The following is a 15,971-nucleotide window of genomic DNA, read 5'->3' as shown; positions in this document are numbered from 1 at the left end:
TAAAGAGATTTGCATAAATGCAAAATAATTCTATTTCACTAATTGTTTTCTTTGGATAATATTGGCTTTTTATGAAATGTTATTTATGTTAATATGCAATGGATTTTTACCATTATTTTAAATGAATTACTAAAGATGTGTTTTTTTAAATTTTCTCAGTTTTAATTTCTAATATCTAATTTTGTATAGATATAAACTATACACAAGAAAAATCTTTGGGTACCTAAAGAATTTTCAGAGTGCAAAGAGGTCTTAAGAACTAAATGCTTGAAAACCATTCCTCTAGTAATCACGAAAAGCATAATAAGATAATCTGTAACTAACATGTTAAGGGAAAAGGAATAGAGGTTTGAAAAAATAGCTTTATCAATCCAGTGAAGGAAAGAATGAAAAGAAAAAGGAAGCAGAACAAATGGATAAATAGAAACAAAGAATATGATAGATTTTAACTCAAATCTATCAGTAATTCCATTAAATAGGAATATACTTAGTGCTACAATTTATTTTTATTTTTTTTAAGATTTATTTTTGCTGTGGACCATTTTTAAGGTCTTTATTGAATTTGTTACAATATTGCTTCTGTTTTATGTTTTGTTTTTTGGCCACGAGGCGTGTGGGATCTTAGCTCCCTGACCAGGGATCAAACCTGCACCCCCTGTATTGGAAGGTGAAGTCTTTAACCACTGGACCACCAGGGAAGTTCCAGTACTACAATTTAAAACAAAAGAAAATGGTTAGCTGATTTTAAAAACACAAATCCAACCATATCCTATTTAATAAGAAAACATGATTTAAATTATAAACACATAAAAAGTGAAAATAAAACATGGAAAACAGGTAGCATTAACATAAAGGAAAAAATAGTGTCGCTATATTAATATCAGACAGTGAACACTTTAAGGCAAGAGAAGTATCTCATAATGATGAAAGGGTCAATCCACTAGAAAGATATAGCTGTTATAAATTGGTATATACCTAATGACACATACCCTCATATTATAAACCAATGGAACAAAATTGAGAGCCCAGAAATAAACTTATATCTATACAGTCAACTAATCTTCAACAAAGGTGCCAAGAATGCACAATGGAGAAAGGATAACCTCTTCATAAAATGATGTTGGAAAAACTGGACATCCACATACAAAAGAATTAAACTGGACCCTTATTTTACACCACACACAAAAATCAAGTCAAAATGGATTAAAGATTTAAATGTAAAACGTGAAATTATAAAATTCCTAAAAGAAAACATAGGGGTAAAGCATCTTGAAATTGGCCTTGGCATTGAATTTTCGGATATGACCTCAAAAGCAAAAATAGACAAGTGGGACTACATCAAACTAAAAGCTTCTGCACAGCAAAGGAAACTTACAAACTAGGAAACAATATTTGCAAACCACATATCTCATAAGAGGTTGATATCCAAAACATAAAAGGAGACTCTATGACTCAATATTAAAAAAACAAACAAACAAACAAACAAAACCAAAAAACCAAGCCAATTACAAATGGGCAAAAGACTTGAATAGCCATTTCTCCAAAGAAGACTTACAAATGACCAACAGGTAAATTAAAAGATGCTCAACATCACTAAATATCAGGGAAATGCAAATCAAAACACAATGAGCCATCACCCCATACCTGTTAGGGTGGTTATTATCAAGAAAAACAAGACAATGAATGTTGGCAGTGATATGGAAAAACTGGAATCTTTGAGCACTGTTGATAAGAATGTAAAATGATACAGTCACTTTGGAAAATAGTATAGCGGTTCCTCAAAAAATAAAAATAGAACTACCATATGATCCAGCAATCCTACTTTTGGGAATATACCCAAAGGAAGTGAAATCAGGACCTTGAAGAGATAGCTGCATTCCTAAGTTCACTGCAGCATTATTCGTAATAGCCAAGAGGTAGACACAACCCAAATGCCCACTGACAGACAAATGGATAAAGAAAATGTAGTACATACATAAAATAGAATATTATTGAGCCTTTAAAAAGAAGGAAATCCTGCTATATGCAACAACATGGATTGAACCTGGAGGACATTATGCTAGGTGGATAAGTCAGTTACAGAAGGAGAGAACTTCATGATTCCACTCATACAAGGTATAAAAATAATCAAACTCATAGAAACAGAGAATATAATAGTGACTGCCAGGAGTGGAGGAGATGGAGAAGTGAGGAGTTCTTCCAGGGGTATAAAATTTCAGTTATGCAAGATGAACAAGTTCCAGAAATCTACTCTATATTTTAATCCTAGAGTTAGCAATTCAGGACAGACACCACAAAACAAAACGAAGGGGCAGAAGGAAACTTCTGGAGGTGATGGATATGTTTGTTACCTTGATTGTGGCAGTGGTTTCATGGGTATAAGCATATCTCCAAACTCATCAAATTGTATACATTAAATATGTCCAATATTTCTGTATATCAATTGTAGCTCAATAAAGCAGTTGTTATTTTAAAAACTAATAGAATTCAAAGAAAAAATAAAAAGTCTAGAATCATAATGAGAAATATTAAGAAACTTTTCTTGGTAAATGACAAAATAAACTGCAAAGAAAAAATTACAGAAAATTAGAAGTGGTATTGTTACTGAACGCAGGTCCGGCTGCTCACCACTTGAAAGCCAATTCTCGAGAGACAAGTGTTGGTAGGAAAGGAAAGGTTGCTTTATTTCGGGAGCCAGCAACCAGGGGGCGGGGGGGAGGGCAGATGCCTGTCCAAAGGCCAACTCCCCACCCCCGATTGCTGCTCAGGGGACAGGGGCTTTTAAAGGGGAGTTTCAGGATTGTATAGGCTGAGGGAGGGAGCAGAACAGCACGGTCAGTTCTGACAGTCATCTTGAAATCAGTAATGTGGTGGTCTGATCAGCGTCATCTTGGTTGTTTTAAGTACAGTTCATCTTTGGTTCCAGGGTTTGTTCCTATTTCTTTGAGGCCAGTTCTCGGAATCGTGTGAAGTGGAATAAGCTTATGTCATGGCTTCAATTTGGTCATCATTGTAGTCATCCACCTGGTGGGTGTTTCATATCTATAAGACAGCTCACAGGATACGACTCAGAATATTATCTATAGCCCTTAAGGAAGAACTAAAGATCCTTTACTATGCTTAATGACTAAACTATTATTATTTGGTCTCCTTTGACTGTTTTCCTTTGTTTCTGCATTTTCTCACTTGTCTGATTAAACTTATTATTTTGCTAAAGTTTTTCCACAGACAAAAGGCAGGCTGAGGACATGGGCGGAGGGCAGGGACTATAGGGTCCTGCTCCATTTCAGTATGAGAAAATTGAAGACCATAATTAACAAACTTGACCTAAAATCACAATGGTAATAAGAAAATATTTTGAAATGAATGTCATTGGGAATAAGACATATCAAAACTTGTGGATTGTACCTAAAGACATGCTTATAGGGAAAATGGTAGCCTTGAATCGCTATATTAGGAAAGAGAAAAAAATGCAAAATATCAATGCCTAAACTAATCAACTTAAGAAGTTAAAAAGTAGATATACAGAAGGAAATAATGAGGATAAGGGCTGAAACAAAATATAAATTAAACAAAAAATAAAAACATTGGTAAAGGGGCTTCCCTGGTGGCGCAGTGGTTGAGAATCTGCCTGCCAATGCAGGGGACACGGGTTCGAGCCCTGGTCTGGGAAGATCCCACATGCCGCGGAGCAACTACGCCCGTGAGCCACAATTACTGAGCCTGCGCGTCTGGAGCCTGTGCTCCGCAACAAGAGAGGCCACGATAGTGAGAGGCCCGCGCACCGCGATGAAGAGTGGCCCCCACTTGCCGCAACTGGAGAAAGCCCTCGCACAGAAACGAAGACCCAACACAGCCATAAATAAATAAATAAATAAAATAAATAAACCCAAAGTTTTTTTAAAAAAAAAAAGTAAGCTGAAATATTTAAAAAAAAAAAAAAAAAACATTGGTAAGGTTAAAATTGAAAATACTACTGAAATTAATTAACACTTAATAAGCTACTAATGAAAAGAAGGTCTCAAATTACCCAAACTAGGTATCTAAAATAAGGTATCACTACTAATCCAATGGATGGTGGGTGGCCACTATAACTACTTAAATTCAACATTTTATTTGATGCCCCAACCAGTGTAATAAATCAAGGAAAGGGAGTAAAAATTATTACTATTAAAAAGGAAAATAAAGCAAAATAAATTGTAAAAATAGAAAATTCAAAATATCTATAGTCAAACTAATAGAATAAGTGAATTTTGCAAGGTTGCTGTATACAATGCCAATTATGAACTATGTCTCTATTTTCTAGTAACAAATAATTAGAACATTGTATTTGAAAACACCATTTACAATAATTCCAGAATATCCAACAGGAAGAAATGTAATGAAAAATATTGTGTTTTTCTTTTTAAACATATGAGATTGCCCACTTTATTCAAAAGGAGAATGTTGCTGACAAAATTGACACTGTTTTTTAATCACCTAAGTGTTAACATGCAGGGTTTTAAGTTTTAATAAATCCATTGCATCAATTTATTCTTTGCCAGATTATGCTTGCCATGTTGAATTTAAGAAATCTTTGCTACCCCAGGGGTGTAGAAGTTTCTCCTACATTTTCTTATAAAAGTTGTATACTTTTGAGTTAATTGTGTTTATGGTGCAAATTATGGATTGGAGTTTTTGTCAAAGAGAATAAGAAAACCCACTTTTTCCAGCATCATTTGTTGGAAACACTATGATTTTCTCCAGTTCATTGTGTTGCAAATTTGTCAAAAATCAACTGCTCAGGGCTTCCCTGGTGGCGCAGTGGTTGAGAATCTGCCTGCCAAGGCAGGGGACACGGGTTTGAACCCTGGTCTGGGAAGATCCCACATGCCGCAGAGCAACTAGGCCCGTGAGCCACAACTACTGAGCCTGCGCGTCTGGAGCCTGTGCCCCGCAACAAGAGAGGCCGTGACAGAGAAAGGCCTGCGCACCACGATGAAGAGTGGACCCCGCTTGCCACAGCTAGAGAAAGCCCTCGCATAGAGACGAAGACCCAACACAGCCAAAAAAATAAAATAAATAAATAAATAAGTCAGGAGCTCTTTAAAAAAAAAAAAAATCAACTGCTCATACTTGTGTGGACGCATTTGTGAACACTTTATTCTGTTTCATTAATCTATATTTCTACTATGGCAAATCTACACCTTGAATACAGTGGCTTGAAAATAAACCTTGAAACTAGGTAGTATTAGTTCTACAGATTTGTTTTTCTTTTAATACTGTTTTTGTTCTACTGGACCCATTGCATTCCCTTATGAATTTTAAATGTTTATCAATTTCCACAAAACAGCTTGCTTTGATTTTGATTAAAAATGTGTTCTGGGCTTCCCTGGTGGCGCAGTGGTTGAGAATCTGCCTGCCAATGCAGGGGACACAGGTTCGAGCCCTGGTCTGGGAAGATCCCACATGCCGCGGAGCGACTAGGCCCGTGAGCCACAATTGCTGAGCCTGCGCGTCTGGAGCCTGTGCTCCGCAACAAGAGAGGCCAATAGTGAAAGGCCCGCGCACCGCGATGAAGAGTGGCCCCCACTTGCCACAACTAGAGAAAGCCCTCGCTCAGAAACGAAGACCCAACACAGCCATAAATAAATAAATAAATTAAAAAAAAAAAAAAACTGATTTAAAAAAAAAAATTTGTTCTCTTTAAAAGATATGTTAAGAGAATGAAAAAAACAAATACAGACTGAGAGGAGATATTTGCAAATGATATTTTTGATGAAGGACTTGTACTCAGAATAAATAAAGAGCTATCAAAACTCAATAATAATAATAAACAACCAATAAAAAGAGTGAAAACAGTTTAAGCTACACTTCACCAAAGATATATGGCTAGTAAATAAGGACATTAAGAGATGCTCAGTTATTAATTATTAAGAAATGTAAATTGAAACTACCAATTGCACTACAGAGCCATGAGAATGGCTAAAATGAAAAACATTGATTACAGAAAAAAGTTGGTGTGTATGTGGAGGAGCTAGACCTCTCATACATTGCTGGTGGCAATGTTAAACAGTGCAACTACTTTGAAAACAAGTTGGTAATCTCTTAAAAAGTAAACAGATTTTTAAGAGGTCAACCTAAGTCTGATGATGAAACCTGACACATACATTATAAACAATACAAAAGAAAGAAGAGGGGACTAGGAACCAAGATGGCAAAATAGAAGGACGTGCTCTAACTCCCTCTTGTTAGAACACCAGAATCACAACTAGCTGCTGGACAATCATCGACAGGAAGACACTGGAACTCACCAAAAAATATACCCCACATCCAAAGACAAAGGAGAAGCCACAATGAGACGGTAGGGGGGGCGCAATCACAGTAAAATCAAATCCCATAACTGCTGGGTGGGTGACTCACAGACTGGAGAACAATTATACCACAGAAGTCCACCCACTGGAGTGAAGGTTATGAGCCCCATGTCAGGCTTCCCAACCTGGGGGTCCGGCAATGGGATGAGGAATTCCCAGAGAATCAGACTTTGAAGGCTAGTGGGATTTGATTGCAGGACTTCGACAGGACTGGGGGAAACAGAGACTCCACTCTTGGAGGGCACACACAAAGTAATGTGTGCATAAGGACCCAGGGGGAGGAGAAGTGACCCCAGGGGAGACTGAATCAGACCTACCTGCTGGTGTTGGAGGGTCTCCTGCAGAGGCAGGGGGTGGCTGTGGCTCACCATGGTGACAAGGACACTGGCAACAGAAATTCTGGGAAGTACCCCTTGGCGTGAGCCCTCCCAGAGTCTGTAATTAGCCCCACCAAAGAGCCCAGGTAGGCTCCAGTGTTGGGTTGCCTCATGCCAAACAACCAACAGGGCGGGAACCCAGCCCCACCCATCAGCAGTCAAGTGGATTAAAGTTTTACTGAGCTCTGTATGACACTTTGTATGACAGTCTCTAGATCCATCCACGTCTCAACAAATGACCCAATATCGTTCCTTTTTATGGCTGAGTAATATTCCATTTTATATATGTACCACATCTTCTTTATCCATTCGTCTGTTGATGGGCATTTAGATTGCTTCCATGACCTGGCTGTTGTAAATAGTGCTGCAATGAACATTGGGGTGCATGACTCTTTTTGAATTATGGTTTTCTCTGGGTATATGCCCAGTAGTGGGATTGCTGGGTCATATGGTAATTCTATTTTTAGTTTTTTAAGGAACCTCCATACTGTTCTCCATAGTGACTATATCAATTTACATTCCCACCAACAGTGCAAGAGGGTTCCCTTTTCTCCACACCCTCTCCAGCATTTGTTGTTTGTAGATTTTCTGATGATGCCCATTCTAACCACTGTGAGGAGATACCTCATTGTAGTTTTGATTTGCATTTCTCTAATAATTAGTGATGTTGAGCAGATGTGCATGTGTCTCTTGGCAATCTATATATCTTCTTTGGAGAAATGTCTATTTAGGTCTTCTGCCCATTTTTTGATTGGGTTGTTTGTTTTGGTAATATTGAGCATCATAAGCTGTTTATATATTTTGGAGATTAATCCTTTGTTGATTTGTTTGCAAATATTTACTCCCATTGTCTTTTTGTCTTGCTTATAGTTTCCTTTGCTGTGCAAAAGCTTTTAAGTTTCATTAGGTCCCATTTGTTTATTTTTTGTTGTTATTTCCACTACTCTAAGAGGCAGGTCAAAAAAGATCTTGCTGTGATTTATGTCAAAGGGTGTTCTGCCTATGTTTTCCTCTAAGAGTTTTGTAGGGTCCAGTATTACATTTAGGTCTTTAATCCATTTTGAGTTTATTTTTGTGTATGGTGTTAGGGAGTGTTCTAATTTCATTCTTTTACATGTAGCTGTCCACTTTTTCCAGCACCACTTACTGAAGAGACTGTCTTTTCTCCATTGTATATCCTTGCCTTCTTTGTCATAGATTAGTTGACCATAGGTATGTGGGTTTATGTCTGGGCTTTCTATCCTGTTCCATTGATCTACATTTCAAGTTTTGTGCCAGTACCATATTGTCTTGATTACTGTAGCTCTGCAGTATAGTCTGAAGTCAGGGAGTCTGATTCCTCCAGCTTTGCTTTTTTCCCTCAAGATTGTTTTGGCTATTTGGGGTCTTTTGTGTCTCCATATAAATTTTAAGATTTTTTTGTTCTAGTTCTGTAAAAAATGCCATTGGTATTTTGATAGGGATTGCACTGAACCTGTAGATTGCTTTGGGTAGTATAGTCATTTTCACAATATTGATTCTTCCAATCCAAGAATGTGGTATATCCCTCCACCTGTTTGTGTCATCTTTGATTTCTTTCATCAGTGCCTTATAGTTTTCTGAGCACAGGCCTTTTACCTCCTTAGGTAGGTTTATTCCTAGGTATCTTATTCTTTTTGTTGCAATGGTGAATGGGACTGTTTCCTTAATTTCTCTTTCTGATCTTTCGTTGTTAGTGTATAGGAATGCAAGATATTTCTGTGCATTAATTTTGTATCCTGCAACTTTACCAAATTCATTGATTAGCTCTAGTAGTTCTCTGGTGGCATTTCAGGATTACCTATGTAGAGTATCATGTCATCTGCAAACAGTGACAGTTTTACTTTTTCTATTCCAATTTGTATTCCTTTCATTTCTTTTTCTTCTCTGATTGCCGTGGCTAGGACTTCCAGAACTATGTTGAATAATAGTGGTGAGAGTGGACATCCTTGTCTTCTTCTTGATCATAGAGGAAATGCTTTCAGTTTTTCAGCATTGAGAATGATGTTTCCTGCAGGTTTGTCATATACGGCCTTTATTATTTTGAGGTAGGTTCCCTCTATGACCACTTTCTGAAGAGTTTTTTTTATCATAAATAGGTGTTTAATTTTGTCAAAAGCTTTTTCTGCCTCTATTGAGATGATCATATGGCTTTTATTCTTCAATTTGTTAATATGGTGGACCACATTGATTGATTTGCATATATTGAAGAATCCTTGCATCCCTGGGATAAATCCCACTTGATCATAGTGTATGATCCTTTTAATGTGCTGTTGGATTCTGTTTGCTAGTATTTTGTGGAGGATTTTTACATCTATACTCATCAGTGATATTGGTCGGTAATTTTCTTTTTTTGTAGTATCTCTGTCTGGTTTTCGTATCAGGGTGATGGTGGCCTCATAGAATGAGTTTGGGAGTGTTCCTTCCTCTGCAATTTTTTGGAAGAGTTTGAGAATCACTGGTGTTATTCCCTCTCTAAATGTTTGATAGAATTCACCTGTGAAGCCACCTGGTCCTGGATTTTTGTTTGTTGGAAGATTTTTAATCACAGTTTCCATTTCAGTGCTTGTGATTGGTCTGCTCGTATTTTCTATTTCTTTCTGGTTCAGTCTTGGAAGGTTATACCTTTCTAAGAATTTGTCCATTTCTTCCAGGCTGTCCATTTTATTGGCATAGAGTTGCTTGTAGTAGTCTCTTAGGATGCTTCGTATTTCTGTGGTGTCCATTGTAACTTCTCCTTTTTCATTTCTGATTTTATTGATTGAGTCCTCTCCCTCTTTTTCTTGATTAGTCTGGCTAAATGTTTATCAATTTTGTTTATCTTCTCAAAGAACCAGGTTTCAGTTTTATTGATCTTTGCTATTGTTTCCTTCATTTCTTTTTCATTTATTTCTGCTCTGATCTTTATGATTTCTTTCCTTCTGCAATCTTTGGGTTTTGTTTGTTCTTCTTTATCTAGTTCCTTTATGTGTAAGGTTAGATTGTTTATTTGAGATTTTTCTTAATTCTTGAGGTAAGATTGTATAGCTATAAACTTCCCTCTTAGAACTGCTTTTGCTGCATCCCATAGGTTTTGGATCGTTGTGTTTTCATTGTGATTTGTCTCTAGGTATTTTTTGATTTCCTCTTTGATTTCTTCAGTGATCTCTTGGTTATTTAGTAACATATTGTTTAGCCTCCATGTGTTTGTGTTTTTTACGTTTTTTCCCCTGTAATTCATTTCTAATCTCAGAGCGTTGTGGTCAGAAAAGATGCTTGATATGATTTCAATTTTCATAAATTTACTGTGGCATGATTTGTGACCGAAGATGTGATCTATCCTGGAGAATGTTCCATGCGCACTTGAGAAGAAAGTGTAATCTGCTGTTTTTGGATGGAATGTCCTATAAATATCAATTAAATCTATCTGGTCTATTGTGTCATTTAAAGCTTCTGTTTCCTTATTTATTTTCATTTTAGATGACCTGTCCATTGGTGTAAGTGAGGTGTTAATGTCCCCCACTATTATTGTGTTACTGTCGATTTCCTCTTTTAGAGCTGTTAGCAGTTGCCTTATGTATTGAGGTGCTCCTATGTTGGGTGCATACATATTTATAATTGTTATATCTTCTTCTTGGATTGATCCCTTGATCATCATGTAGTGTCCTTCCTTGTCTCTTGTAACATTCTTTATTTTAAAGTCTATTTTATCTGATATGAGTATTGCTACTCCAGCTTTCTTTTGATTTCCATTTGCATGGAATATCTTTTTCCATCCCCTCACTTTCAGTGTGTATGTGTCCCTAGGTCTGAAGTGGGTCTCTTGTAGACAGCATATATATGGGTCTTGTTTTTGTATCCATTCAGCAAGCCTGTGTCTTTTGGTTGGAGCATTTAATCCACTCACTTTTAAGGTAGCAATCGATATGTATGTTCCTATGACCATTTTCTTAATTGTTTGGGGTTTGTTTTTGTAGGTCCTTTTCTTCTCTTGTGTTTCCCACTTAGAGAAGTTCCTTTAGCATTTGTTGTAGAGCTGGTTTGGTGGTGCTGAATTCTCTTAGCTTTTGCTTGTCTGTAAAGCTTTTGATTTCTCCATCGAATCTGAATGAGATCCTTGCCAGGTAGAATAATCTTGGTTGTAGGTTCTTCTCTTTCATCATTTTAAGTATACCATGCCACTCCCTTCTGGTTTGTAGAGTTTCTGCTGAGAAATCAGCTGTTAACCTTATGGGAGTTTCCTTGTATGTTATTTGTCGTTTTTCCCTTGCTGCTTTCAATAATTTTTCTTTATCTTTAATTTTTGCCAATTTGATTACTATGTGTCTCGGCGTGTTTCTCCTTGGGTTTATCCTGTATGGGACTCTCTGCGCTTCCTGGACTGGTGTGGCCATTTCCTTTCCCATGTTAGGGAAGTTTTCGACTATAATCTCTTCAAATATTTTCTCTGGTCCTTTCTCTCTCTCTTCTCCTTCTGGGACCCCTATAATGCGAATGTTCTGTGTTTAATGTTGTCCCAGAGGTCTCTTAGGCTGTCTTCACTTCTTTTCATTCTTTTTTCTTTATTCTGTTCCGCAGCAGTGAATTCCACCATTCTGTCTTCCAGGTCACTTATCCGTTCTTCTGCCTCAGTTATTCTGCTATTGATTCCTTCTAGTGTAGTTTTCATTTCAGTTATTGTATTGTTCATCTCTGTTTGTTTGTTCTTTAATTCTTCTAGGTCTTTGTTAAGCATTTCTTGCATCTTCTTGATCTTTGCCTCCATTCTTTTTCTGAGGTCCTGGATCATCTTCACTATCATTATTCTGAATTCTTTTTCTGGAAGGTTGCCTATCTCCACTTCATTTAGTTGTTTTTCTGGGGTTTTATCTGTTCTTTCATCTGGTACATAGTCCTCACCTTTTCATTTTGTCTATCTCTCTGTGAATGTGGTCTTTGTTACAGAGGCTGCAGGATTGTAGTTCTTTTTGCTTCTACTGTGTGCCCTCTGGTGGATGAGACTATCTAAGAAGCTTATGCAAGCTTCCTGATGGGAGGGACTGGTGGTGGGTAGAGGTGGGTGTTGCTCTGGTGGGCAGAGCTCAGTAAAATTTTAATCTGCTTGTCTACTGATGGCTGGGGCTGAGTTCCCTCCCTGTTGATTGTTTGGCTTGAGGTGACCCAGCACTGGAGACTAGAGTCTCTTTGCTGGGTCTAATGGAGGACTCTGTGAGGGCTCATGCCTAGCTCCCAGAACTTCTGCCAGTGTCCTTGTCCCAATGGTGAGCCACAGTCACCCCCCGCCTCTTCAGGAGAACTTCCAACACTAGCCGGTAGATCTGGTTCAGTCTCCTATGGGGTCACTGCTCCTTCCCCTGGGTCCTTATGCACACATTACTTTGTGTGTGCCCTCCAAGAGTGGAGTCTCTGTTTCCCCCAGTCCGGTTGAAGTCCTGCAATCAAATCCCGCTAGCCTTCAAAGTCTGATTCTCTGGGAATTCCTCCTCCCATTGCTGGACCCCCAGGTTGGGAAGCCTGACATGGGGCTCAGAACCTTCACTCCAGTGGGTGGACTTCTGTGGTATAATTGTTCTCCAGTCTGTGAGTCACCCACCCAGCAGTTATGGGATTTGATTTTATTTTGATTGTGCTCCTCTCCTACCATCTCATTGTGGCTTCTCCTTTGTCTTTGGATGTGGGGTATCTTCTTTGGTGAATTCCAGTGTCTTCCTGTCGATGATTGTCCAGCAGTTAGTTGTGATTCTGGTGTTCTAACAAGAGGGAGTGAGAGCACGTCCTTCTACTCCGCCATCTTGAACCAATCTTTCACTTCTTATAAGCACATGTTTTTATTTTTTTCAATCGTGGTAAAAACCACACAGACTAAAATTTACCATCTTAATCATTTTTAAATGTACGGTACAGTAAGATTAAGTAGACGCACATTGTTGTGCAGCAGATCTCCAGAACTTTTCTCCTTTTGTGAAACTGAAACTCTGTATCCATCAAACAACTCCCCATTTCTCCCCTCCTCCTAGCCTCTGGTAATCCCCCTTCTTATTTCATTTTTTATGAATTTGACTACTTTAGAAACCTCATATAAGTGAAATCATACAGGATTTGTCTTTTTGTGATGAGATCGTTTCACTTAGTATAACGCGTGAAGGTTCTTACATGCCGTAGTAAGTAACAAAAGGTCCTTCCTTTTTAAGTCTGAATAATATTCCATTGTATGTATATACCACATTTCCTTTGCCCGTTTGTCTGTCAATGGACAGTGGGTTGCTTTCATCTCTTGGCTATTGTGAATGATGGTGCTATGAACATGGGTGTGCACATATCTCTCTGAGTCTTTGCTTTCAGTCCTTTGAGACCCTGTACTCCCTATATACATTCTGATATACATTGATAAGTGGGATTGCTGGACCATATGGGAGTTCTATTTTTAATTTTTTGAGGAACTGCCACACTGTTTTTCATAGCAATTGTACCATTTCACAACTCTATCAACAGCGTGCTCGAGTTCCAATTTTTCCACAACTTCATAAGATACATATATTTTTGATATTAAATATTGTATAATAAATATTCAAGTCATAGTGAGAGATCTCAGCATCCATACAATTTACCTAAACGGTTCAGCAGGTATTAAGATATGTTGAGTTAGTTTTTCATCCTGATCTGTTTCTTATGCAAATGTTTGTGGACTTGCAGGTGAGAATGTGATCCTACTGAAATACAGGTGATGATGTTTTGAAAGTTGTGGATATGAAAGAGAGATATTGAGGAGTATGAGGCCTGGTCAGAAGGGGATACAAAAATGATTGAATAGGATTCAGCATGAAAGTGCTGGGAGCCTTATAGTCAACAAAATTAATTGTCTAGGCTTGAAAAGGCGCATGGAAAAGACTAAGAAACATATTTACTTCCTTGAAAGTGTGATGTGTGGTACAAAGGCTTTATAGCCAAAAGACCTGGGTTTTGCTGCCTGATTGATGTTGTGTAACATTTGGCAAGAAAATCAATCCACCTGAATCACCGTGTTCTCATATGGAAATAGGAATAAAAATAACAAATTTGTAGATTTGTCTTAAAAATTAAATAAGAAAATGAATGTGAACTTGCCTAGCACACTTTCAAACACATAGTAGGTGCTCCATGGCTTTTACTTGTCTTCCCTATTTATGCTCTGGTTTTTACCTACTTCTCCATTTCAACATCAAAAGACCCCTAAGCTGCAGCTTCTGGCATGAAGACCTCAACTAAAAATGTTCCTTCAGTATAACATACTATAGTAACTTAGAAGCAAATCATGAGTTTTCTATGACATTTTACATATAGTCTCTGTACTAGTATAGAAATTTATATTGAGAGATAAAACCCCAGATAATATGCTAACATTTCAGAATACAAGATGAATATTTCTGTAGATATCTTAGTTAATTTAGCTGCATTAAAAAAGCTTTAAAAATATTTTTAATAAAACATATAGCTAAGCTACCAAATCCATAAAACCTTAAAAGGTTAAAATCAGGTAATGATAGTAGTCAAGACGTAAGGTCACATTTTTTTAGAAAGTATTTTATTATCCTCTACTAAATTTTGAACAGTTTTCTCTTCCCTGGAGCAAATCAGTGTGCTAAAGTGTTAAGAATATATATTCTTGCAACCAGAATTTGTAGTGTTTTCTGAGATTTACTAATGGATTTATTATTTTTCATCCCAATTTTCCACAGCTTATCTCTCTTTAAAATATTGTTGTGTTGAGCAACTGTTTTAATTTCTTTAGAAAAAATTTTGTAAAATAACATATTATGTTTCTCCTCATGTTGGCCACAAGGATGCCTGTGGTCAGAACTGTAGCCCTCAGGCTGTGGTTTTATCTTTAATTGTCTTCTATCTTTACTTTTTCTTTTTTCCATTTTTATTTACTTTACAATTGATGATTGGTATATAACATTATTAAAGAATGAGGTAGTGGTACAAATAAACACTATCGAATCAGTAGAAATGTTTGAAATTTTATAGTGAAATTTAAAATAGAAACATCAAATTGTGGGTGCTTATTTCTTCTTTACAACCTCAGAACCCTTTGAGCCAGAATGATTTCTTTCTTTATTAGTTATTCATTTACTACTATAATCACTGAGTTTTCTTTTTCTGTTTAATTAAAGACGTACTACCTATTCAGATAAGAGTTTCATTCATGTGTGTGATCAAGTCTATGAGACATGAACCTTTAAATATGTTGTCTTTGACATGAAGATAACATCCACTTAAAGTGACCTTAAAATAATCAAATGATTCAATTAAATGATGCTACATGCCTCACCCAATCCCTATCACTGTTTTCCTTCAGTCTATGAATCTTTGGTAAACTTCAACCTTTTATTACTAAGTTAATGAAGACAGATAGCAATGGAAATGAATACAAAGAAAAAGTAATAACATATTTAAAGAATAGATGCTTATGAATTTTCCCTGTGCATTTTATAGCAGACTATATTGTCCCCTTTCTCCAAGCATTTTATTTTAATAACAGTGCTCACACACTCTTTAAAGTTCTTACATGAAAATAAACATCCACAATCAGCAAATAAATAAAAGTTATTCTAAAAATACCCATAAAAAAGATAATAACTCAGGTTTTGTTTTTTTTTTAAATAACCCATTAACTTTAATTAATTAATTTATTTATTTTTGGCTGTGTTGGGTCTTTGTTTCTGTGTGAGGGCTTTCTCTAGTTGCGGCAAGCGGGGGCCACTCTTCATCGCAGTGCACGGGCCTCTCACTATCGTGGCCTCTCTTGTTGTGGAGCACAGGCACCAGACGCGCAGGCTCAGTAGTTGTGGCTCACAGACCTAGTTGCTCCGCGACATGTGGGATTTTCCCAGACCAGGGCTCGGACCCGTGTCTCCTGCATTAGCAGGCAGATTCTCAACCACTGAACCACCAGGGAAGCCCCACTCAGGTTGTTTTTTAAAATCACACAAGCAACTTAGTGTATATATTTAGAAATTTGGTAATTATCATCAGTTCTATTCATTACATTTCAAAAGTAGGAGAAATAATAAGTCAAGTTGCCATTTATTTTTTCATATTCATAAAGAGGAAAATAATGTTATTCACATGATAGATCTTGACCATTGTTGTAGGCCCATCTGTACCTGTGAACACATGCAGAACTGTCTACTCACACTAAAAAACAGTTATCTCACCATCACTTTTCATTAAAACTGAAAATTCAGTGAAGAAATGGATACAT

The sequence above is a fragment of the Balaenoptera musculus genome, chromosome 7 (assembly GCF_009873245.2).
Source record: "Balaenoptera musculus isolate JJ_BM4_2016_0621 chromosome 7, mBalMus1.pri.v3, whole genome shotgun sequence".
Lineage (NCBI taxonomy): Eukaryota > Metazoa > Chordata > Mammalia > Artiodactyla > Balaenopteridae > Balaenoptera > Balaenoptera musculus.
This window is presented reverse-complemented; position numbering follows the sequence as displayed.